This window comes from Garra rufa, chromosome 18, assembly GCF_049309525.1.
Source record: "Garra rufa chromosome 18, GarRuf1.0, whole genome shotgun sequence".
Classification (NCBI taxonomy): domain Eukaryota; kingdom Metazoa; phylum Chordata; class Actinopteri; order Cypriniformes; family Cyprinidae; genus Garra; species Garra rufa.
The window spans coordinates 25,497,224-25,523,075 of record NC_133378.1 but is presented as its reverse complement, the minus strand read 5'-3'; the positions used below and the strand labels follow the sequence as shown (position 1 = coordinate 25,523,075).

Below are 25,852 nucleotides of genomic sequence, written 5' to 3'. Positions count from 1 at the left end.
ATTATTATAATAAATATTAATAATAATAGAATCATCATCAATATCATCTGAATTAATTAAAATTATTAATATAATTATCAATACTGTTAGTAATTTATATCAATCATTTACCTAAATTAAGGATAAAATTTAATAATTAAAATTAATTTATCATAATTTAAATAGTAATTAATAGTAATATTTGGATTTTTATTATTTATAATAATCACCTGAATAATGATTACCATTATTAATATAATAATCAGCATCCGTAACATTAAAAATTATTCATATAATCAATAATATTATTAGTAATCTAAACAAATTAATAATAATTTAGCTAAATATTTATAATAAGAAATAATAAGTATTCATAATGCGTATGTTGCATTGTTGTAAAAGCTGGATCTTTTTGAATGCTAAAAACTATATGCAGTTAATCCTACTTTTGGTAAAAGTCACATCTGTATTTTAAATAATCACTGGGATGTTCCAAAATCACACAAAAGTTCTTAATATTAAATAAATAATAATAATAATAATAAAGTCTGTTGTCTCCTAAAGATATTGTGCTGGTTTATAGTGTAAAACGCACTAGAACACATTTTAAAGTCAATCCTAAATCCATCATAAGAGTCTGTACCTAAAGCAAATGTGAAAACCTAATAAGTTTTTTTTTTTTTTTTTAAATGCTTTTATACCATTTCACCTCACCTTGATATCCAAGGAAGCTGGCATGGCATTAAAACCAACCAACCCACATGTTCGAATGCTAAAGGAGAACTGTATTACTGCATCGACATGCCAAGTCTTGCTTAGTCCACCAAGTACAACAGGACTGCCAGGTGCACGGTGTCTCAGCGGGTAATTGCATACCCACGATTCTTCTGCATGCATTTTAGTCAAATTTGTTTCTGATTTAGCACACGACTCTGACACACCGCTTGTCTGGCTAATTGTACAAGAGGTTTTATCCTAACAACATCGAAACAACAAAGCAATCACTGTCGCCGAGGGAACTCCTCTTACTAGATTTATGAAGCGCCACCACTATCATGAAGGCCTGCCAGCTTGCTTACCACTTTGCCTCATTACACTTAGCACTGGGTAACACTGGATTAGATTAGCTTGAAAAGGACTGAAGAAGCACCTTTAGCCGCAGTACCTGCAGCTCTCCCTCTCTGTATCAGTGCGTGCCAGGCCCTCGGTTTGTTTATCCAGATTTATGGATGTGTTTTATCGCCTAGTTCCAGCCAGCTCTGTGATATGCAAATATATGCCCAGCTTTATTGTCTCAACTCTCTGCTGTTAGCAGAGGTTTGTATTCAAAACTGGTGATCGCCGGGTTGTAAACACACCAAGCGGGGAGCGCTCTTTTTTATTTATTTATTTATTTATTCTTTTTCTCTCTGCGGTTTCAATTTATTTGGACGCAGAAATTGCAGTCATTTGAAATAAAATGTTGGTGTGCCATGCTTGATTTAGAGTTTGAGTTACTTCATGTTTGGCTCTCGGAAGTGAACGTGTGAACTGTTTGAAATTGCGTAATTCATTTATGGCCACAGCGTTATCCTTTGCACCTTTTGGCCACCTTTTTCGGCATGCAAGCCAGCCAGCCAGGGTCAAAGCCCTGACCTTTCTTCTTCAACTGCCCCGCACGACCCCTCCACTTCACGGTGATCATCCCAACCGCTCTGGTCAGTTCTATTATTGGGATGCTCTTCCATTCATTCGTCAACCTCTGGCCTGTGATGTGGGGTGGCAGGGCGCATAAATGGCCCCAGATCGCCGGTTTCACTTCTCTCCTCTGTCCTTTCTCTTTTGTTTTTTCCTCGTCTGTCCTTCCTGCTCTTTTCTCACTTATCTTTTCTGACCTGCCATCTCTGGCTCTCTTTTGTGCTCTTTTTAGCTCTCGGTGGCTCTCGCTCTCTCTCTTTTTAATTTCGCCATTGTTTATTGTCCTGTGATGTGGGAAAGACAGGAAGCTGAATAAATTGGGCCATTGTTTCTGGGGAGGATGAAGGGGGTTGAGGAGGCCTGTTAATATGGAGGATGACTGAGCTATAGGGGCGAATAAGACTGTCGTTTGAGCGAATTACTCGTCTGTGCGAACGCAACGCTGCATTAATTTACCTGAGATAGTGTGAAAAGTCAATACAACCTTAAAATTGACCCCATTTTCTTTTGTAATCCGTCTTTCTGGTCTTATTCTGAATGATTCATGATATGCCACGCTTCATATTTCATCAAAACGTAGTAACCTGCTCTTCCCCTGAAATGACTTTTCTGATGACATCACTTGGGCCGCATGGGATATTGGATAATGTCCAATCCAATCCAGTCCAATCCATAAGTGCCGGTAGGTCTTCAGTATTGTGAAGTATATTTGGTAGGGCAGGTTCTTGATTGGATGGAAGCAGATCTTAAAAGGATAGTTTACCCAAAAATAAAAATCCTGATATTAAAGAGAGAAAGAAATTGTTGAATAATTTTTTTTTCTCTTAGCAAACTTAACAGTTTTGTTGTATGTAGTAGGCACTTTTTGTAATTCTGAATTAAATTCAGTCCACTGGTGAAAAAATAAAAAAGGTAATTGACTTTTTATCTCAGAATTCTGACTTTTTTCTCTGAATTGCGATATGAACTCACAATTCTAACTTTTTTCTCAGAATTGGGATATAAACTTGCAATTGCAAGTTGTAAAGTCAGAATTGTGAGATATAAACTCATAATTCTGACTTTTTTTCTCTCACAATTCTCAGACTTTATAACACACAATTGCGAGTTTATATCTCGGAATTCTGACTATTTCTTAGATTTGCATGAGACAAATTCACAATTCTGACTTTTTTTCTCAGAATTGTGTGATATAAACTCCCAACTGCAAGTTATAAAGTCAGAATTGCGAGATATACACTCTCAGTTCTGAGTCGCAACTCGCAATTGCAAGTTATAAAGTCGCAATTCTGAGAAATAAAGTTGAAATTCTTAGAAATAGTCACAATTCTGAGAAAGTCAGAATTCTGAGATATAAACTCTCAATTCTGACTTTTTCTCAGAATTGCGTGATATAAACTCACAATAGCAAGAAATAAAGTCAGAATTAAGAGATAAACTCGCAATTGCATGTTATAAAGTCTGAGAATTGTGACTGAATTTTGACTTTTTTTCTCCAAATTGTGAGTTTATATCTCATAATTCTGATTTATTTCTTGTAGTTGTGAGTTTATATTAAGCAGTTCTGAGAAAAAGTCAAAATTTGGAATTTATATCTGGCAATTCTGAGAAAAAGTCAGAATTTGCAATTTGCAAAAAAGGTTGCAATTCTGAGAAATAAAGTTGCAATTCTGAGAAAGAAAGTGGCAATTCTGAGAATTAGTCAGAAATGCGAGATATAGACTTACAATTCTGACTTTTTTTCACAGAATTGTGAGTTTATCACGTAATTCTGACTTTATTTCTTGCAATTGTGTTTATATCAAGCAATTCTGAGAATTAAGTTGCAATTCTGAGAAACAATTGGAGTTTATCTCATAATTCTCACTTTATAACTCCCAATTGCGAGTTAATATAATGCAATTCTGAGGAAAAATAATAACAATAACATTTCTGTGACATTATTTTATTCAGTAGTGGAAACAGACTTCCATAAAATTTGTTCAATTCCCACTTGATAAAATCTGTTTTTTACTAAATGTCATATTTTCTTCCGAAATATGAGTTATGCTTTTGAATTATGTGAGTTGCAAAGCTGAAGTCACGTCAATGTGATTCTCCATTTGGCTTGGAAGGAAGAATGGGTTCAGTTTCGGGGGTCATTCTCAGTTCGTATCCATGTTGACTGCATAAAAACAGTCCTTCCTGTTTCGACTGATTGATGGAAAATGACTGCAGCTGAAAACTAGCTGCTCCAGTTCATGGGTTTCGGGGAGTAACTGTACATATTGTGTTTCCATACAAAGCCTGTATTTCCAGATCTCTCCACAGCCTCCAACAAAGCACCATCATTCCTTTACACCTGATTGAAGGGGAGATAATTATTGTATTCACGCATGGAGCTGGTTTTCCATTCTGGTTTATAAACAGAACAATTGGTATCTTTTCTCAGGAACCGTTTACAAAGCAACAAATGCTGCCTGTTACATTTCAGCTCGCTTTGCTGTGTAAAAACAGACACTCGTCTCAATTTACGTTAGCACCTTGTGAGATGGACCTCACAGACGGTAACAAAACCTACATACTCACCCAGGAACCTTGATACCAGCAGTCTGACAGATCGGTAGTGTAACTGATCTCAGAGTCTCTGTAGATGTTCATTCAGACCATCCTGGGCTTTGTTAACAGGTGGAATCTCTGAAGAGAAAGCTAATTAGCTTTCTTTGTGATCTCCCCTTGCATGGCGCCGTTACCCGCCTTTGAAAACACTCTGACTGGAGGCAGAAGCAGATGAGCAGAGCACTACAAAACCCACAGAGGACCTTGAATTTCCTATGACGCCTGCAAATACTTGTAAACTCAAACAGTCGGCCAATCGTGACTTCCGGATATGAATATTTTAAAGGTGTTCGCAGATCAAGGTGTTTGTCACAGAAATGCTTCAATGTCTCTTTCATTAGTCACTACTCTAAAATATGTGGTGTTTTAATTATTAACTAGTGGTCACCGTGTGCAAACATTTGCACTTAAACTACTTTTCATTTAGTTTTGTAAATTAAGCTTGTGGGCTTCGTTTGTGACAATTACTTGCATTCTCTGTTTGAATTGGATCCCTCTCTTCGTTTATTCCATCTGTGGTGTTTCATTTATATTTAATGTGTCTCACTGTGTCAAGCAACCCTATCGTTTTTCGTGCACAATGACTCATTTTACTACCTACCCTGCTGTTGGAGTTTGGGCTTGTGAAAAATGACTTGTGAATGGTTCCCACTGTTTATTGTGCTGTCATTTTCATCCCCAGGGAGCTCGATGAAGTGGGTTATCTCTTTGTCAAGGATGTACGGATACACAAACAGACAAGCATTCACTGGCAGCTGCCTTAGCTATATTTACCACTTCTAAAGACAATGTTTAAATGACTACAACATGTGTTGTGAGTCATTTAAAATCTTGCGTTTTTAAAATCTTAGATTAAAATCAGACCTTGCTGTTGGAGTATGAGATTTGTGTTGCCACCTATGAATAATGAGAAAAATTCAGTTGTTTTTCATAGGCCATGCTCTTTAAACCAAGGTCTTTTCTTTGAAAACAGTTTGAAAGAGTGTGGTTCTTTCAGGGTTTTTTGTTAGGAAAACGAGATTGCAATTTTTATTAATGAATAGTCCTCTATGATGTAATAAAATTTGATCGGATTTGAATATAACCGCTTGACAAAGTGACACTAAAATTCAATAGATGAGATGAGAACAGGAACACTGATTTATCACAGTAAATGTTTTACCGTTGAAGGCTTTTGTCATCTCCCAAGGTCGTGATGTCCAGTGTAAACTTGTTTGTTGGTGGTACAATATGGCTTTTGTGTTTTATATTAATACATTTAAAAATACTTATTAACCAATGGCTGAACAAAATAGTTTTCATATGTTTTACGTCTCTGCTGTTACGAAGTCGCTCTTGTGTTAGAATGTGTTGATTAATAATGGCAGATGCAAATTAAAGGGCTAGTTCACCCAGAAATGAAATTAATTTGTCATTAATTACTCACCCTCATGTTGTCCTAAACCTGTAGGACCTTCATTCATCTTCAGAACACAAATTAAAATATTTTTGATGAAATCTGAAGGTTTCTGACCTGCCATAGACAGCAGTGCAATTACTACATTCAAGGCCCAAAAAGGTATTTTAAAATATCTTAATTTATTCCAAAGATAAACAAAGGTCTTACAGGTTTGGAACAACATGAGGGTAAGTAATTAATGACAGAATTTTCATTTTTGGGTAAACTATCTCTTTAATTGTAGAATTGTTCACTATATTAATCTGGTAGGGACCGACAAACGATAACATTTTAAAAATCTGCTATCCGATGTGGCGCTGATATACTGTGCATCTCTAAATGGAGTTGAATTTAATCATGCTTGTGTTAGCCTGAGATGATTGAGTGGAAATCAAAAGGAACATGAAGGACTGCGGCACAAAGCCTTTGAATGTCCTCTTGTAAACTGCAACAGGTGTTCGGCAGACTGTGGTATTAAGGAAGGGTAGGAATGCGCTTGTGTGTATTTCTGGATAGTCCACATTAATAAGGCTTGTTTAGATTCCTGCCAGGGAATTTTTGACTCTTATGTTGGCCTTGTGGATACTCCCATTACTAGGCTGCTTTCAGATTGGGCCTAAATCCAAACCTTTTTTTTTCTTCTGATCCTTTTCGATTTTGATTTGGGACATTTCCATGTGTGGTCCCTATGTCAGATAAGAGGTCTGATGATTTGCATGGAAATTTATGCAACTTTTACGTTAATCTAAATGGACTTTTGTCACAATTCTGCACTGATGGGAGTCATTCCAGTATTTGTAACCAGTTTACATTCAAAACTCGCATTAGCCTCATTTTAAAAAAAACATGTGAATAGTCAAATCAGAATTGAGCATTACGGATTGCAGCGTGAAGGTGGTCTTAGTGGTGTACCAATCAGGAAATGTGAGGCCGATATCAATATTTTAACATGGAAGGCCTTTCAAACCAAGGACATTAAAGGATTAGTTCACTTCCAGAATATAAATTTCCTGATCATTTTTCACCCCTATGTCATCCAAGATGTTCATGTCTTTCTTTCTTCAGTCGAAAAGAAATAAAGGTTTTTGAAGAAAACATTTCAGGATTTGTTTTTCCATATAGTGGACTTCAGTGGGAATTTCAATGCAGCTTCAAAGGGCTCTGCACATTCCCAGCCAATGAATAATAGCCTTATCCAGTGAAACTATCTGTCATTTTCCAAAAAATAAAAAGTTATGTACTTTTTAACCACAAATGCTTGTCTTGCTAGCTCGACTTCACACATTACGTATTCACATTAGAAAGGTCACGCATGACATAGGCGGAAGTACCAACCCAGTTTTTACAAGGTGAATGTGCAAAGAAAGTCAAATGCCGATTAACAAAAAAAGTCAAAACAAAAGTCAGACAATTTTGAAGTTGGTGAAGAAAATGAATGACACAGTTTTTCGCCCTACCCTACCTGTTTGAACTGAAGTACAAAGACAAAGAACAAACCACACGTGACCTTTCCAATGTAATTATGCAATATGTGAAGTCAAGCTAGTGCAAGATGAGCATTTGTGGCTAAAAAGTATATACATTTTTTTTTATGTTGGAGCCTTGTGGGCAGCGCGCCGACATACAGCGCCATTGCGCTCCGGGCGTCCCGTGTATACATTTTTATATACATTTTTATTTCATATACATTTTTATGATTTTTAGAAATGACCGATCATTTTGCTAGATAGGACCCTTATTCCTCGGCTGGGATTGTGTAGAGCCCTTTGAAGCTGCATTGAAACTGCCATTTGGACTTTCAGCCTGTTAATCTCCAGTGATATGTAAAGAAAATCCTTGGATGTGTTTTTTTTTTAATAAAAAAACTTTATTTCATTTCCACTAAAGAAAATAAGACATGAACATCTTGGATAACATGGGTGTGAGTAAATTATCTGGAAATTTAATTCAGGATTGAACTAATCTTTTTAAGATCGACTAACACCAATCACAATCATCGATCAGCACTGAATTTAAGCGAGTTCGGCAGATAGGTGATTGCAGGATCAAGGTGACTATCGATCCAGTTAAGATCAGTGACCGAACGATCAGTGCACCGCTACCCATTATTCACAGGCCATGCTAATCCAGTCCATGTTTAAACACGGTTCTCCATGCATGCCTCACTCTGAGCTCCCCGTGGCCTGTTGGCAGCCTTCAGAGAGCTCTTCGGGAGACCATTTCCTCAGCATTGGACACGCTTGTTTGCCTGGGCAGGCCATACCTAAATCTCATTCTTCCAGGCTGTCCTTCAATTGGGCATGTGTTTACAGATAAGGCCAGATCCTATTATGCTGCTAGGAGTTTCCAATAGCAAAGGCGCAGTTTATTCGGAAGTGCTAAATTGGCAAACAGAGCGAAGCGTACGGCTACTGTCTGAATTTGTAGGTGGGCTGCTCTGGGGGGGGCTTAATGGTGTCATTTGTGCAAGACTCGGATGTGTGTATGGATGCATATCAAGGTGACACATTGCTCCCAGCGGCTTTATCGATCCCTGGCTTTGGTCCTGTGTTTATGCTTTGCTGCAGTAAGGTGGCCTGTGCTTGGTCAATACTGCAATAAAGTTTTGACTCTTGACTCGCAGGTGGTGCACTTGTGTTGAAGGACAATCCCTATGGTAATTATAGCACGCTGGTTGCCTGCTGCTGTTGCTAGAGTACTCTGACAGAAAGAGAGGCATCCTGTTGAGTGCAACACAGCATTTGATGTTGTATTTGTGCCATATAGTTTTGATCGAGGGTTTGGATACAGGTAAAGGGACACTCAGACAATCATTGTGCAGTTTGGATAAATGTAAGAAGGGTCTCTTATAGATTGGGCTTGTTGCTGTCACATGCCGCTGGTTGGCCTGATGAGCCTGGTTTTGAACATTTCTGTTGGTCAGGCTGATCAATGGATCTTGATAATTCAGACAGTACAAAAACCTAGCGCATTCTTTTGAACAATAGTTGCTTTGTGTGTGTTTGTGTCATTTTCCTCAGCAAACAGAAAATCGGGGGCACTGAACTGGGAATGCCACTGCAATTAGTCAAAAGCACCATGGGTCCTGTCGTTCTGCTTCATCTTGGTTTGTTTCACCTCACAAACTACAGTCTCTACCGACTACACAAACAGTGGACTTCACCTCTAATAAATGTTGTCTGACCCAGAACATTGAAGGCTACATGGGCTAACATTGCAGTCCTGCTTTAAACATTTGTCAATTATGTATTCCAATGAGGATATTTAATATATTGTTTAGGGATGCACCGATCATGATTTTTCATGGCCGATTCCGATACCGATTTTTTACAAGCAAGCTGGCCGATTCCGATACCGATTTCCGATTTTTTCAAAAACAAGAAGTTATGCAAGTAAACAACATAAACAACATGTTTATTTAGTATTTAACAGGCCAATCTGGCTTTGGTTATTGAATCAATAGCATCTGACATCTGAAATTAAATAATAAATAAAAAAATATGAAAGTAAATACAGTTTAATAAGTAAAACATGCTTTTAGTAAAGTAAAACAGCAAGCCAACAGGCATTTTAATGTAAAATAATAATAATCATTCTTAACAGAACAGACTTTTATTTTTGGCTTTTCAAAAGTAAAGTAATGCTTTTTACAAAAATAAGCATCTCAGCTTTGTCACAAGTGAGTCTGTTTCTTTTTTCATCTGTCACGTGAGAAGCTGAGCTGAACAAACGTTCGCTGTCTGCGCTTGTGCAGGGCGAGGACAGGTACGCTTGCGCAACTTCAGCGAGCACAGAAAAGCGGCTGTCCTTTGCAGACATTGCAGATTGCAATCTTCACGTCCTGCTCACAGATTTCGAAAAACCGCCACACAAGTGACATGTTTCTGAATGAATAGAATGCCGCGGCCCGCGTACACACTTCCGGAAAAAAACCGGCCGGGATAAAAACGAAAACCGGCCGGTTGCCGATCGCGCGTTAGATGCAAAAACCGGCCGGTTTCGATTTATGGCCGGTCAACCGGTGCATCCCTAATATTGTTGGTATCCTATGGTATTTGTAAAATGAAATTCTGTTCAAAAATGTGTTAGACAGTTAATAGTCGATATGTGACGTGGTACTATATCTGTTATTACTGTACTGTAAATGTCTTATTTTATACACAATGCTTCTCTAGTATTATTTTGGTCACCTGTTGCAGCTTGTTTTTTTGTGTGTTTTTTATTTTTGAGTGCTTGCTCATCTGCAATACGTCTCTAAGACGTTTCCTAACGGATGTCAAATAGACGGATGTCAAATTTCAAAAATATCTTTAGGATGGTTATGATTTAGAATGTAAAACTTAAAGAAGTTTATCAGATGTTTGTACTAGGGATGCACCGATCCGGATCGGTGCATCCCTAGTTTGTACACAGCAGATGCTTTCCAGATGAAGTGATCTTAAACAAATGGTATAGTTGAGGTCAAAAGTTTACATACACCTTGCAGAACCTGCAAAAGGTTAATTATTTTATCATAAGAAAGATCATACAAAATGCATGTTTATTTTTTTTAATACTGACCTGAATAAGATCTCACATAAAAGATGTTTACATGTAGTCCACAACAGAAAATAATAGTTGAATTTATAAAAATGACCCTGTTCTAAAGTTTACATAAACTTGATTCTTAATACTGTGTTGTTACCTGAATGATCCACAGCCTTTTGTTTGTTTTTTTTGTTTAGTGATAGTTGTTCATAAGTCCCTTGTTTGTCCTGAACATTTAAACTGCCCGCCGTTCTTCAGAAAAATCCTTCAGATCCTACAAATTCTTTGGTTTATCAACATTTTTGTGTATTTAAAACCCTTTCAAACAGTTGAGGACAACTGAGGGACTCATATTGCAGAAGGTTCAAATGCTCACTGATGCTTCAGAAGGAAACACAATGCATTAAGAGCCAGGGATGTATACTTTGAAAAAAAAAAAAAAAATGTGTAAATTTAGTACTGCCCTTCAGAAGCTACAGAAGATACTTGTTTCCCAGAAGACAAAATAATTATAGTTAGCATAGCTATTTATATTTTCATACTGTAATGGTTGCATAATATGCTATTGTTTAATAACTTTATATATCATTTTGCCTTCTGGAAAACATTCTGTAGCCTCTGAAGGGCAAGAAATATATATATATACACACACACACACACACACACACACACACATCTTCATAAAAAAGAATAAATGAAACAATACAATGAGACTGAAAATGTGGAGCACACAAATGTATCCCAATTTAATAAACATTCATAAAACAGTTTGGAAATGTGCATTTTGAAGTGTAAAACACTAGCAACTTTAAACAAAGATGCAAGTATATATATTCACAACATCAGCTTCTTATAAAAAAGCAATAAATGCCCCAGTGTTGTTTGTTTGATTGTTTTGCTCAGTAAGAAAAATCTTGAACAAGTGCACTTAAGTCTGGAAATGCAAATTTAAGTTTCAAAAACTATTAACTTTATACAAAAATGCAAGTACATGTGTTTTAAAGACCAGCATCACAATAACAAAAAGCAATAAGTGCCCCAGTGTTTGATTGTTTTACCTGAGTTAAATTTTTTTTTTTTTTTAGGAAGAGAAATTGTTGGGCTCATGTGCACATTTTTAGAAGTTTCAAAAACTGTCAACTTATGCAATAACATATATATATATATATATATATATAAAACATTTGTTTGAATGTTTGAGTTCATTTTTCTTGTTCAGTGAGAGAAATCTAGCCTGTGTTGGGCTTGAACAAGTGCACTGAAGTCAGGTTGAATGTCTGAAGTGGATATACGAAGGACAGCACCCAAGTGATCATCACTGAGAGAGGATCTGTATCTGGATTTGTTAAACTTCATAACAGAGAATGTTTGTTCGCACATGTAAGTAGATCCAAAGAGAACCAACATCTTCTGAGCATGTCTCCTAATGTGTGGAAAGTTTTCATCTTTGAGAGAGGAATAAAAATGTAGGAGTGATACTGACTTAAAGTGCTCTTCCAGTAGTTTATCAGACTGCAGGTCAATGAGTTCAAGCTGAACATCAATGGGTGCATTGTCCACACAGCAAGTGAAGGGAGAAGAAATCATGTGCATTTCACTCTCAATTGTTTTGAAGTCTTCAAATCGCCTTGCAAACTCCCCATGCAGTGCCTCTAACATGGACGAGTACCTGTGGAGGTGATCAGCTGATGGGGTGACTTCTTTCAGTGTAGGCATGTGGGTAATAATGTTGCCCTTCAATTGGCTTGAAAGAAACTTCAACTTTCTCATGAAAGCTGTCACTAAGCTGTACATTTCATGTACAAAGAGGCCTTTGCCTTGCAGTTTGGTATTCAGTTCATTCATAAGTGCAGTCACATCAACAGCAAAAGCCAGATCTGCCATCCAGCGTGCATCTGAGAACTCTGGGATGTCCTTGCATTTCTTCTCACAAAACTCCTGAATTTCTGCTCTCAAGTCCCATACTCTTTTAAGCACCTTGCCCAAACTGAGCCATCTGACAGTTGTGTGGTAGCCTATGTCACTATGTTCACTTTCATACTCCAAAAGTGCAACAAACTGTCTGTGATTCAGTGCTCTTGCTCTGATGAAGTTAACCATTTTAGTCACAACATCAGTAACATGATTGATTTTTAGCACTGACTTGCACAACACCTCCTGGTGTATAATGCAATGCAAAAGTATCAATTTCTATTCCGGGTTTATTTCAGTCACTTTATCCTGCATCCGTTTCAAAAGTCCAACATTTTTTCCAGTCAGATTTGGACAGCCATCTGTTGTAACACCTGTAAGTTTGTCCCATTTTAGTCCCAGTTTGTCCATGCATGAATTTACCTCTGTGAACAAATCGCTGCCTATGGTGGTCCCTTTTCAGACCGCAAAGCTGCAAGCTCTTCCGTCATCTCAAAGTCTTTCGTTATTCCACATAGAAATATTAGCAGCTGGGCTGTGTCGCGAACATCACAGCTCTCGTCCAGTGCCAAGGAGAAAAAGTTGAATTTTTCTGATTTGTTTCGCAGCTGAAACTCCAGATCTCGACTCGTCTCGTTACGGTTCGCCTGGAGAGCGGCACATTCAAAAATGCTTCTTTTCTGTCTGGGCATATTAGCGCTGCAGAGTCCACCAAACATTCTTTAATAAACTCCCCATCAGAAAATGGCTTACTGTTTTTTGCAATTTTGTGGGATATCACAAAGCTGGTCTTGATTGCTGCATCCCTCAATGTATGTATCTTTGTAAAAAGTCCTTGCTGCTTTTGCAGTTTAGTGAGCAAAGCTTCAGAAGTCCGTGCCCGCTCTGCATCCATCAAATTCTTGTATTTCTCTGCGTGTTTGGTCTGGTAATGGCGATTCAAATAGTAATCCTTAAACACAGCTATTTGTTCTCCACAAACTAAACACACAGCTTTACCTTTGACTCAGTTAACATGAACTAATAATGAACTGCACTTATACAGCATTTATTAATCTTTGTTGATGTTAATTTCAACATTTACTAATACATTGTTACAATTTTGTTAACATTAGTTAATGCAGTGTGAACTAACATGAACAAACAATGAACAACTGTATTTCCGTTAACTAATGTTAATAAAGATTAGTAAATACAGTAACAAATGTATTGCTCATGGTTAGTTCATGTTAGTTAATACATTAACTAATGTTTAACTAATGAACCTTATTGTAAAGTGTTACCTGTAAATAAATACTTAGAAGTCCATGTCTTGTTAAAAACTCTACATTCTGCATCAATCTTTCTTTTTTTAATGCTAGCTGACATATTTGAGCGCTATAAACTGTCCTATGATCATGAACACATTTGTGTGAGAGTGCGTATACGGTCACACGCACAGACGCAATGTAACGTAAATAAAAAATACAATTGCTTTCAAAATAAAAGCAGCACGGTTGCGTGTTTATAGGTTATTTGTTGCGGTTAAATAGCAAAATAAGATTTCCGTTGACTCTCTTTATCAGACCTGGTCATCACACGGCACAGTTTCGTTTGAATTTTAATTAACCAATTACTTCACGTGGGCCGGTCAAGGATATCTAGAGGGCTGGATATGGCCCGGGGGCCGTAACATGCCCAGGTCTGCTTTAATTCATAATTTTTTACTTCTTGAGCATCAGTGAGCGTTTGAAATAGGGCTGCACGATTAATCGTTTTTAAACCGAAATCGCGATTTGAAAGGGTGCGATTTTCAAATCGCAAGAGCTGCGATTATTTCGATTTATTATCAAATGTGGTAACAAGCATATAAGTCGTTTTTGACAGGTCACTTCAAGTGCATATTACGTCTTCATGCTTATATTACGTTTGATGCAGAGTTTAACCAATAGGGGGCATTTTAACACTGCATGTAGAGACATGCACGGGACGTATTTTTCAGTCCCGCCTCCGCAGAAATATGTTTATCTCGGTCCGTTCCTACCTCGACATTCATGTTTTGTCCCGCTCCTGCCCGCATAAAAGTAACCTATATAGTTTTTTTTTTCAGTACATCAATTGAATTTACCCAGCATAAACGTCCCCGATAAAATATTTGTTATATAGGCTAAGCATCAACATTCACAAACCACTGTTATTCTTAACAGAATTAAGAGCAAGCATGAGCTACTGTGTGTATCCAGAGCAGAATGCAAGCAGACAAAGCTAAAGTTGACATCTCAGTTCATTTGCGATCTCATAAAGCTCTAACACAAACGATGAATCTTTCACAATGTCTACACTTCGTGTGTTTTAATTCGCGAGCACGCAATATTCAGCACTGTGCAAGAATGTTTGAGCAGTGAGTGGATTCTAATTTAAACACCTGACTGCCTATCCTTGTGCTTACTGATAATAGCTGTAAGTTGTATACTAGTTGTTCTTGCTGCTTTTGTGCAATAGATGAATAACAATATTTTGCTTTTTAGATATTTCTATTTTGCGGGGATCCCGCGAATCATTTTATTTTCCCGCGTCCCGAACAGCCGCACTCGTCCACCAAGTTTTGTCCCGCGCCGCAGTCGGTTGCGTCGGGTCCCGCTATATAGGCCTACTCCCGTAGGAGTGCAGGTCTCTACTGCATGTACTGAGCAAATAACGTTAACGCCATTTGGAAAAGATGAGCGGGAGCAGCGGCTCATCTTCCCAACAAAGTGTCTCTTAATGTAGGTTATCATCAGTGTTTTACTGATGTAAAATTGTTTACAGTGTGTTTGGATTCCTAAAAGTTTAAGATTTTAATAATATTTTATTATATAATTTTAATTGTTAATTTAATTTTATTTAAGATACTGTAGTTATTTTCTTAATTTGTCATGATAACTGACAACTTTATTTTAAAAAAGGCAACAATGTTTAAGAGGTTTTAAATAAACAGTAGAACAGTGTAGCATACTTTGTGATTATGCTTGGTTTTTCTTTGGTTCTGTTAAAACCACCATATCAAACCTGTAGCTCTTTTATGAAATAGTAGTAAATCGCATTTTAAATCGCAAATCGCAATTTTGATCAGAAAAATCGCAATTAGATTTTTTCTCCAAATCGTGCAGCCCTAGTTTGAAACTTCTGTAATAGTTGCAAATGAGTCCCTCAGTTGTCCTCAGTGTGAAAAGATGGCTCTCAAAATCATACAGTCATTGTTGGAAAGGGTTCAAATGCACAAAAATGAAAAACCAAAGAATTTGTGGGACCTGAAGGATTTTTCTGAAAAACAGCAGGCAGTTCACAGGACGCATGAACAACTATTACTAAAAAAAAAAAAAAAAACACAGCTGTGGATCATTCAGGTAAAAATACAGTGTTAAGAACCCTTTTGAACAGGGTCATTTTCATGAAATTCAACTATTACTACTATATGGACTATATTTAAACATCTTTTATGTGAAATATCTTATTCATGCATTTTTTTATGATTCCTTTTAATTTGGCAAAATAATTTTGCAGATTCTGCAAGGTGTATGTAAACTTTTGACCTCAGCTTTACGTGTGCTATCTAGTTTACATCTGCATATTTGCTTAAAGCAGGGTTTCCGCGGGGCATTAAAAAGCATTAAAAGTCATTAAATTGATTTTGCGAAAATTAAGGCCTTAAATGGCATTAAAAAGCATTAAATTGTTTTATACAGGCATTAAAACTTTAGATAGTGTTGAAGAAACAAATATTACCAATTTATCTTGAATGTAGCCTGTATAGTTAATAACTTTGATTCACTGTCGCGAAGTATGATAAACACGGAAGCAGTTTGGTAATTGCTTCTGGCCGGTCCAAAATTGTGTGACACAGACTTTTTAAGAGCGGCCAGTTTTAAGAGTTAAGAGTTCAAAGTTTCTGAAAATTTTCTGTTCAGAATTGATATTTGAAATTTTGAACTCTGCAAATAAACGCTGACATTTTAAGCTGTCTCCTGATCCATTTCTAATTATGTTCAGCAGAGTAATGTATGTTCATTGTTGCCTCATTGTAAGACCGCATGAAAAAAATGCATTATAATATTCACACATTCATACACAGCCGTGTTAAGTTATTGGTTGCGTATGGCATTAAAAATGTTAGAAATGGCATTAAAAAGGGCATTAAAAGGCATTAAATAAGATTTGAAAATCCTGCAGAAACCCTGTAAAGTATGTTTCAGGCCTTATTTATGTAGGTCACACAACATACCAATTTTGTTTGATTATCTAACGAGGTACTGAAAAGTATTCAAAGTTATTTTAAGTGAGAGAATTCTGGGAGATAAAAACCTAGACCAGTGCACTACTGGATTTCATATGGCTTTGCATCACGTGGCGACCAGTCACCTGGAACGACCAGCATCTTTATTTGGAAAAGAATACCTTAAGCCATTAGCACTCTGATTTAGAAAATCATATGTAAATAGATTTACAGGAGCACTCTAGTATATTACGCTGGACCGCTGATCCGTACCATCCTGTAATTTTTCTAATGGCCAAAACGGCAACCTGTTTTATTTAGCCAAAATGAGGTACATATGAAAGAGTAACAAATTGTCCTCTGGAGATGGTGCCCATTAGGGATCGATATCACTGTTTCAACAACTTCATTTATGACGGTATTCATTATGGGCTCACAGAGGGACCTTTATTTATAAACATTGTGTTTGGAGGGAAAGGTACAAGCCTAGTATTGATTTTGAAGAATGGCTTTGTGTAAGCCTGTAAAGAACACGCTAATACATGTGATGTTTTCCCTCCACCCTCTTCCAGGTAGGCCTGTAGTTCTGCATTCATTTAAAGAGCCATCTTCAGAAATCCAATCTTGCTTTTTCTCACAGTCACATCGGGTATTCAACCCTATGTGAGGATTAGAATCTGCTCATGTGTATTTCAGTCCAGCTCAGAGAGCATCTGACCTCCATACGGCCCCTGTTTATATATAGCATACCTACACAAGCAGAGACGCAGCCCTGTCAAAGGGGCAGCCGCATGAATTGTAATCAATGGCTGAGATATCGATCGCGCTTTTAATTGGCTTCGTTCCAAGCTGCAGGTCTAGTCACAAACTGTCAAGGGAAGAAAGCAAATCGATAAATTATTCCTTAGATTTGCTGTTTTGGTGAAAAGCAGTATTGAAGTATTAACCAACAGTTCAGTAGCTGTAGACGAACTGTACAAGTTCATGACACTTCAAGACTCTTCACTTGACTTGAGACTCTGAGAATCTCTCTGTTTGTCTTGAAGGGATAGTTTACCCAAAAATCAAAATTCTGTCATTAATGACTCACTCTCATGTCGTTTCAAACTCATACGACCTTCGTTCGCCTTTGTTCAACCCAAATTAAGATATTTTTGATTAAATCCGAGAGCTCAAGGCCATGTTCAAGGCCCAGAAAGGTACTCAGGACATCGAAATTAGGATATTTTTGATAGACTATTTTATCATAGATGAGCAAAGGTCTTGTAGGGTTGGAACAGTGGAAGGGTGATTAAACCAATGACAGATTTTTAATTTTGGGGGGAACTGTTGCTTTAAAGATGAAGCAGACCAGAAGCAGCTGTGACGACTTAAAAGAGAAGTTCACTTCCAGAACAAAAATTTACAGATAATTTACTCACCCCCTTGTTATCCAAGATGTTCTTTCTTTCTGCAGTCTAAATAAAAAAATTTTTTTGAGGAAAACATTTTAGGATTTCTCTCCATATAGTGGACTTCAATGGTGCCTGTGAGTTTGAACTTCCAAAATGCAGTTTAAATGCAGCTTCAAAATGTTCCCAATTTTGGGGGTAGTTTTTAGTCGGTTATCACATTTGAAGGATTAACAATGAGTGGTAGATGACCTAGATTTTATGTGATGTCGATTTATAAAATTTGGTCAATTTAATTAAAAACAATTGCGTGATATAAACTCACAATTCTTCACAATACTTTTTTTCTCAGAATTGCATGATACAAACTCGCTATTCTGACTTTTTTCTCCAAATTCTGAGATATAATCTCGCAATTGTGATATAAACTAACAACTCTTTTTGTTTCTTAGAATTGCGTGATATAAACTTACAATATCAACTTTTTTCTCACAATTGTGATATAAACTCTCAATTCTCACTTTTTTCTCACAATTGCGTGATATAAACTTACAATTTCAACTTTTTTCTCACAGTTGTGATATAAACTCACAATTCTTACTTTTTTTTTTCTCTCACAGACACATGATAGAGACTCACAGTTCTCACTTTTTTCTCACAATTGTGTGATATAAACTTTCTTTCTCAGAATTGATTGCATGATATACATTTCTCTAAATGATCCCATTTGAGGAAGAAATGTCTATCTAGTGAAATGATCAGTTATTTTCTAAAAAAAAAAAAAGAAAAAGGAAAAAAAATACATACATATATATACATATACAATACATATATGTGAACCTGGACCACAAAACCAGTCTTAAGTCGCTGGGGTATATTTGTAGCAATAGCCAAAAATACATTGCATGGGTCAAAATTATTGATTTTTCTTTTATGCCAAAAATCATTAGGAAATTAAGTAAAGATCATGTTCCATGAAGATTTTTTGTAAAATTCCTACTGTAAACCTATCAAAATGTAATTTTTGATTAGTAATATGCATTGTTAAGAACTAAATTTGGACAACTTTAAAGGTGATTTTCTCAGTCTTTTGATTTTTTTGCACCCTTATATTCCAGATTTTCAAATAGATGTATCTCGGCCAAATATTGTCCTATCCTAACAAACTATACATCAATAGAAAGCTTATTTATTGAGCTTTCATATGCTGTATATATCTCAGTTTTGTAAAATTTAACCTTATGACTGGTTTTGTGGTCCAGCGTCACATATATATACACCTACCCTAACTGTCTTGAACCTGAATACAGAGTACATGCAGAGCTACACAAGATGAGCATTTGAGGTTAAAAAGTGTATATATATATATATATATATAAATAATAAATAAAAAAATATTCAATTGTTTTGCTAGATAACACCCTTTCTCGGCTGGGATTGTTTAGAGCCCTTTGAAGCTGCATTTAAACTGCATTTTGGAGGTTCAAACTCGCGGGCCATAGAAATCCATTATATGGAGAGAAATCCTGAAATGTTTTTCTTTATGACTAAAAGAAACACAAGAACATCTTGAATGACAAGGGGGTGAGTAAATAATCTGTAAATTTTTATTCTGTAAGTGAACTTCTCCTTTAAGAGCAGGTTGAGATTGGTCTTTCTTTGCAGACTCTAATAAAAGAGTACAATACGTTTGATATAAGTACGAGACGTTCAGGTACATTGGCAGAACAAAGACATGGACAAGAGCCTTTTTAATGGCAGTCGCTAATTATTTTGAACCCGATGAATATGGAGTAACGAGAGTTTGCTTTAAAGGTGGTAGTCGGGAGGCTCTGAGGGATTGAAGGGTTCTCCTGCCAAGATCCTTTGAGGTATGGACAGGGACCGGCAATAAGATGAAGAGGTTGAGGGGAGAGCGGGCAACAGGTGCCGGGTTGCCACAGCAACAGCATGGCTTGAAGGCGTCAATGGCTTTGGCGGATGTTTGAACGCTCGCTCGCAGCGGGAACACAAGTGTTTTACAGTTGGCACAGTCGGGCTCGGTTTAACATTATCCCTATCTCAAAGGAGACGACGCCAGCCAGCACTGCAGTCAATCCTGCTGCTCACTTGCAGAGGGAACAGCAGGACAGAGGCTGGCAGGCAGGCAGACGAGTCACTCATGACTGCTCAGGTCTTGCCCTCCAGCCCATAGGAGATATTGGATTGCTGGTGTCTCTGTTTATTATCTCCCCGTACGCCATCCATAGGCACCTGCTGAGTGAACAGTATTGATGCCAGCTCCGCAGAGGAGCGGATACGCCGTTCTCGCCTTTGATGGCTGGTCAGTGGGTCTTAGATCTTCATCCTGACATTTCCATCATTGGGTCTATTGATCTTGGATGAGGGCCGTCTCTCTTAGGTAGATAGACAACCTATACTGGGCCGTTTATATGCGGTGAAGGAGTGAAATACAAAAATCACTGAAAAAGAAACAAAAATGAACAGCTCTGGAAAGTCTTTTCAGGTTATCACTTATTGGACAGGGCAAATGTCTGATAATTAGATCATTTTGAAACAAAAATAAGCCTTTGTGTCTGCCCCAGCCTCTGATATTTACTTACTGGTAATAAATGGATTGAAATGGGTCCTAATGACTTGTACATAATATGAGGTGCATTACACTATTTCGACGCACTTTAACTGGGTCTTCTGTCCGTTTATGAGGGTTCAGAGCAGCTAAAGCCCTTACACATGTGGTCGCCCCCCTTGAAACATAGCATATGCCCTGATCTGTTTAGCTAAGGAGCTTTGGAGTCTTGGGCTAATTGGCAGCAGGCTTATGGCAGCATGACCCATAATGGGTGTACTAGTAAGTCTGTTGCTTTTTGAAGAGGGGAACATGGAGTTCAGGTGATTGAGTGTGAATTAAGGAGGGTCATAGGGGGATGTATAATAGTTTTTGGTTGGTTATTAGTTTGAAGGATTAACAATGAGTGGTTGATGACCTAGATTTTGTGTGGTGTCCTTTGTAGATTGATTAAAATGTGGTAAATTGATTAAATTGCTTGTTTTTATTAATTTTCTATATTATTTGTTACTTTTATTGGCATGTTACAGCAAATAATTACATTATTTAAAAAAAAAAATCCTTGTTTTTATTGTTGTGATTTATTTAAATGATTATTTTAATTCCATTTATGTACAGCACTTCGAGTTACCATGGTGTATGAAATGTGCTATATAAATAAACTTGCCTTGCCAAGTCATAAAGCTTTGAAAATAATTGCAATATTCATCTTTTACGAGAATTCAAGTTTCAGTATTAAAATAACATTAAGAGATTAAATAGTAATATTTTGATGGTTAAGCCTATATTACAAGAATATAATGCAGTCACTGCAATATAAGATTAAAGCCATAATATGAGAAAACAGTCTTAATAAAAATTGAGTGTCTTTTTGACTTTCTTATTTTGAACTTGCTTATTTTTTATTTTATTATTATTAACAAGTGCCAAACACTCTATGCACTCACAGCTATGGAAGCCTGTTTCTGCCACTGAATTGAAAAAAAAAAAAAAAAGGTTATTGTGATTTTTATTTTTTGTTATCTTTCAATTTACTTTTTCTTAGAATTGTGAGACATAAACGTAATTTCTAGTTATAAAGTCTGATAAATTGTGAGAAATAAACAATTCAGACTTTTTTCTCACAAATGTGAGTTTATATCTTGTAATTCTGACCTTTTTTCCTTGCAATTCTGACTTTTTTTCTCAGAACTATAAAGGTATAAACTTGTAATGCAAATTATAAAGTCTGAACTTCACATTAACTCGCAATTCTGACTTTTTCTTACAAATGCGAGTTTGTATCTCGTATTCTGACTTTTTTCTTGCAATAGCATGTTTGTGTCTCACCTTTTTCTCACAATTACGAGTTTACATCTTGTTATTCTGATTTTTTCTCAGAATTGTGACGTAATCGCACAATTGCGGATTATTATTGCGGCTATTTTTTTCCAAAATTGTGAGACATAAACATGCGAGTTTATATCATGAAGTTCATCATCAGAATTGTAAGATATATCATTCAGTTTATATTTCACAATTCTGATTTTATAACTCACAATTACGCATTTATATCTCAATTCAGAGAAAAAAAAGTCCGAATTGTGACTAGCTCCAATTACCTTTTATTTTTAATTCAATGTTGGAAACGAGCTTCCATACATGGCAGACTGAGTGATAATTCAAAGAGAGTTTGAAATACATTTGAGACCTAAGAAGTACAGTGGAGGCTTAACCATTTTTCCAGGCTTGCATGTTGGTGGCGATATTTGTAAGGTAGTCCATAATGAGAATAGCATATTAGTTATGCATTCATTTCCCCCAAAGTTCTCCCAAAAGATTTTTTTGGGCTGAAGCCAATTTCCGACTGGATTATATTAATCCTACTGGATGTGTTTTTAGGTAATGGAAAATCTGGAAGCTGCAATCTGGCCAATATTTTTTGGTTCAGTGGGTTCACAGTATGCACAGTTTGGGAATGAGCCGATTTGATGAAACCAAACACCCCTGGGTTTCATAATGAACAATGATGAGCAGTTAGATGTGCTTGTTGTGTAACATTCCCCCCGTCACCACCTGTTTATAGAGATCATAATTGTGATGTGATTCTGGCTCATCATCACAGGAAATGCTCACATTAGCAAGTGTAGCTTGCGTGCAACTCCACAGCTTCCACCTCAATGTTGACACCATGATGATGTCTGCACTAATGAGTGAATGGGTATTATATTCATTTTTGGGGGAAACATTCCTCTTCATACACTGCATATTTTAGATATTTTAGTATGATCAGATTATATATTATTTTAAGTTGTTGTCAGTGTCGAATTGAAGATTTTACTTTTGTATAAAATAACTAGTCTTATATACCTGCAACTTATATTATATTATATAATATTATATTATATTATATTATTGCCAGTTTCATTGGCAATTTGACATTTGTATAAAATAACTGGTATGCACCTGTAAATTATTTATTTATGATTGAGATTGATGTATTTATTATATTATATTATATTTTATTTTATTTATTTTTGTTTTATTTTATTCACCTGCAAATTATTTTTTATTAAATTTTATTTAGTTATGTACTAAAATTATAATAAATAATTTTTATTTTTTTATTTTAGTTTATTTTGTGTCAATTGACAAATTTACATTTGTATAACTGGTCTGCACATGCAAATAATTTATTTATGTTTGAGATTTATTTATTTACTATTGTATTGTATTATTGCCAGTGTCAATTGATAATTTTGTTTATAAATCATTTATAAATTTAGTTCAATTAAATGATGTATCCTTTGCGTCATTGTAAGGTCAGCAGATGTCTAGTGCATGTTTGCCAGAAGGGCTGGGATTGAGTGAGAACTACCTGAATCTCTCAGCTCCTTAACAGATCAATGCAGTAATCTTCCCTCCGACAGCCTTCAGCACCCTATCTAGCCTTTATTAAAACTGCCACAGTGGCCTATTGTGTGTCTGAGAAACTGGCAACGAATCCCCAACCGCACATGCAAACACGATTACGTATTAGGACTGTGAATTGACCTGTCACTGCCTCACCGGTGAAGAATCAGGTTATTGATTGATGGTACACCGGTGCGGACCTGATTAGTGGTTCATTGTCAAAGTTATAATTGAGCCCACCTCCTGCCACCCTCAAACAACCGCTACCAAGGTAACAGACTGTCTCTCTGTGGTAAAGACATCTGATAGGACCTCCGCTAGGTAAAATTAGATGTTTGTGAGATCTATTAGATGCAGTGTTCAACCTGTTAATCTCTGAACTCTGCATTTTTGAACAACTGCCTGTGATTTGATCTTTACTTAAGCTATAATAATAATAATACTTACAATGACATGTCTTAATTATGTAATTTTAAAGAGACAGTTTACCTAAAAATGAAAATTCAGTCATTAATTACTCGCTGGCATGTCGTTCCAAACCTGTGAGTCCTTCCTTCATCTTCAGAACACAAATTAAGATATTTTTGATTAAAGCCGCAAGCTTTCTGACCCTCCATAGACAGCAACGCTGACACGTTCAAGGCCCAGAAAGGTAGTAAGGACATAGTTAAAATAGTCCATTTGACGTCAATGTTTCAGCCGTAATCTTAGAAGCATTTTGCACACAAATAGTATTCTCATAGCTTCATAAACATACGGTTGAATATGATTGATCTATCTATTAGAAATAAAGGACTGTTTAAAGGCCCTTTGTGACAGTTTAAAGCCTGTAAGTGACAGGATCAGAAAGGTCATCTCTTAGTCTGTAGTCAGTGACGGGCTCCTCCAGACCCAATCAGCCCGTCACATGTGTCTGGAACGGGTAATTGTGCTTGTGTCTTCACCTCATGTGTCCTGATCTCTCCCTTCCTGTTTTAACTCATCACTGTCCCCAGACATTCGTCTTCCTCCCAGTTCAGCTGCAGCCAACCTCTGATGCTCTCCAATTGTATTCTTCAACCCGTTTCTGAGAACTCTGAGAAGTCTCTCGCCGCCTTTGTGTTTGATTCGTGATGAAGAGGTGAAGGTGCTCGTTATTTTTTTTTTTTTGGTTCTTTTTGTTCTGCTGAAGGACTTTATTTATTAAGAGCAGTGGTGTAAATGTCAGTGGAAGAGTTAATTGTCTCATTACCCAGCTCATCTCTATATGACCCTCATTAATTTGAGCGCTGATGGGATTGCGCTGTCTTGGATTTGTGTGAATGTGTGTGTGGGCCTGTGTTTATGGTGCACAGTGAGGGCATCTTTCTGGTGTTTAATTGTGGCTCGCAAAAATCTTATTTACTAGGGTTGCACTATCTGTGCCAATATCATAAGCCAATATTAATTTATCAGTCGGTATTTGAAATTGAATAATGCTTGTGCATTTCCTTTATATTTTTTTACATTTAACCTTTGCTGTATACGTAATCGAACACTCAGTTCATTTTAAAAAAGACTTATTTAAAATATATTTTTTTTGCAGTAAGGTAGCTATTCTTCAATGTAAACATTCAGCAAAGTTGTTAATTAAAAAAGCACATTAGACATAAGCATATTGTCTGTCAAAAGAAAGAGTCGACATGTTTTCGAAGCATATACATCACTAGGTAGCATATTAGCTTATTCCCTTCCTGCCTGTGAAATACCAACAGTCTGACTTGTCCAGAAACACTTCCGCTAGATAGTGTCCAGAAGACACTGTGTTTTGAGCGGTAAACGCAAGTTTGTTTTCATTGTCAAAAGATGCTGAAGTAAAGTATCAGTAGTTAAAATTTGTTTTGTTTTTTTCACGATACCACAGCAATACAATTCAAACCTTTTGTTGTGTGCTCATCATTTTACTGTGGACTGCTTCTTTAATCTTGGCTTTTATCTTCTTTGGCTTCTAATCTACTTTATTTGGACTAACAAGTATCTCCCAACCACAACCTGTAAGTACAATATATATTTCAACCGAGTGCTCAAATATCAAGGTTTTTGTGCTAATATGTGATGTATACCTAGTGCAGCTTAGCTTTCCAGGTAAACCAAGATATTACTGTCTTAATGAATTAGTTTTGATAATTCGCTGTGAACCCACTATTTCCTAAGAATGTGTCGATTAATGTAGATAGTTGTTGTTCTAAGTACTTTAATTAATAATAAAGAATGTAACTTAGACATATTTTAGTTTACAAACTGTGTTGTTTTAACAGTTAGTTAATCATCATTATTGTTATGTGTTTACAGTTTAGCGGCTAAACTTTAGCTGTGGGCACGATTTGCTTGCGTAAGTGTTAAACAAAATGCTTTTATGTAGTTACTTTAAGAACAGATTGGAGCACTATATTATTGTTTTACGTAAAGGTGAATCTGGGTTGCCAGGTTTTCACAACAAAACCCACCCAATTGATACTCTAAACTAGCCCAGTCGTTTTAAAAATCGGGTTTTGGGGTGTAAAATACACTTTTTGTCATGGTCCCCCAAGTAAATTCGCATTCCAGGGGCTAAATATGACGTTATTGGGGTCGCTTCAATCCGCGGACATTTAAAAACAACTGCGGATGGTAGTGCTTGC

The 25,852-nt window shown here is 36.6% G+C and overlaps 1 protein-coding gene and 1 pseudogene across 1 annotated transcript in view; one reads left to right on the top strand and one right to left on the bottom strand.

Moving 5' to 3' along the window:
* LOC141290580 (membrane-associated guanylate kinase, WW and PDZ domain-containing protein 3-like) overlaps positions 1-25,852 on the top strand; it is a 169,092-nt gene that overhangs the window by 24,455 nt on the left and 118,785 nt on the right. The window lies entirely within an intron of this gene.
* LOC141291404 (general transcription factor II-I repeat domain-containing protein 2B-like) lies at positions 11,435-12,541 on the bottom strand (annotated as a pseudogene).